General features: G+C 33.4%; 1 pseudogene; it reads right to left on the bottom strand.

Annotated features, from left to right (window-relative positions):
* Positions 1-735: 735 nt before the first annotated feature.
* LOC112681565 lies at positions 736-1,277 on the bottom strand (annotated as a pseudogene).
* Between the last annotated feature and the right edge of the window lie 75 nt (positions 1,278-1,352).

Genomic DNA, 1,352 nt, shown 5'->3' with positions numbered 1-1,352 from the left:
GGATTAACGGTTTGTGATTAGTGACTAATGCAAATTTTCTACCGTATTAATAATGGTAACATTTTTGAACACCAAAAATTATGGCTAGACCTTCTTTTTCGATTTGTGGAAATTTGCATTCACTGTCTGATAATACTCGTGATGCATATGCAATTGGTCTTTCTGAGTTGTTAGGATAAGTGTGCGATATAATTGCACCTAGTGCGTATGACGAAGAATCGACTGTGAGTTTTATGGGAAATTTTTGGTCATAATGTGCTAACACAGAACTTGAGATAAGCATTTTTTTTATGTTATTATATGCTTGATCACATACTGATGACCATAGTCATTTTTTTTCTTGTCTCAATAATGTGTATAACGGTTTAAGAATGTCCGCTGCTCTTGGAACAAATTTAATATAATATGTTACTAAACCTAAAAATGATTTTAACATAGTTTTATTTTCTGGAACCCAGGCAGATTATATTGCATTTATGTGTTTAGCTAAAGTGTGCAAACCATGCTCATCAATTTTATGGCCTAAATATTCAATTGAATTTTTGAGAAAATACTATTTGTTTTGTTTAACCCTTAAACCAACTTCGGATAAAACGTTAAGTAAATTTTTAATATATTGGTTGTGTTGTTCTACCGTTTTTCCCGCAACTATTATGTCATCTTGAAATATACCGATTCCTTCTAAGCCTGTGGTTAATATTTCCATGGCTTTTTGGAATTCTTAATTCTAAAAATTCACTCGATGCGATAGTGCCCATGAGTCCTGGTATTAATTTGGTTCTCGAGCACAAGCCCCTTATCATCGAATCGGTTTAAAGCCAATTTAACTGTGGAAATTGATTTCATCTGATGTTTGAACGATCTTAATGATATATTTACTCGATATGGAGTGTATTGGTTGGTTGAAGATTTTTGACCGGTACATTTAAAAGCGTTGAACTGATTAATAGCCAATTCTCTGGCATTCCTAGCCATTGAACCATCCCAAAACAAACATTGTTTATAATCCTCTAAAGTCATGTGATTTTTAACGACGTGCCGCCTAACACCTTTTGCTTTGAGTTTTTCTTCGCCAGCTAGATTATATGCATAAGATTTAGCTCGTAGGGCTACAAATTACCTAATAGCTTGTCCTTTCGTCTCATCAGTGAATGTTCCGGGTAATTTTTTTCTGTCAACACAATAGCATGGATGATTGGGTGATAAGTTTGAAGTATCCATACGATTTAAAAGATTAGGTTTATTTATCAAATCCGTGTAAAAGTTAATGGTCTTTATGTAATATCGACGGTTCCAGGGAAAAATGGCGTAAACGACATTTTCGTAATTTTTCAGGAAAGCAAAAATAAAAA

The sequence above is a fragment of the Sipha flava genome, unplaced genomic scaffold (genome assembly GCF_003268045.1).
Source record: "Sipha flava isolate LNK unplaced genomic scaffold, YSA_version1 19281_pilon_pilon, whole genome shotgun sequence".
In the NCBI taxonomy this organism is placed as follows: Eukaryota; Metazoa; Arthropoda; class Insecta; order Hemiptera; family Aphididae; genus Sipha; species Sipha flava.
Note: the sequence above shows the minus strand (reverse complement) of the source record. Positions and strands in the feature narration are given on the sequence as shown.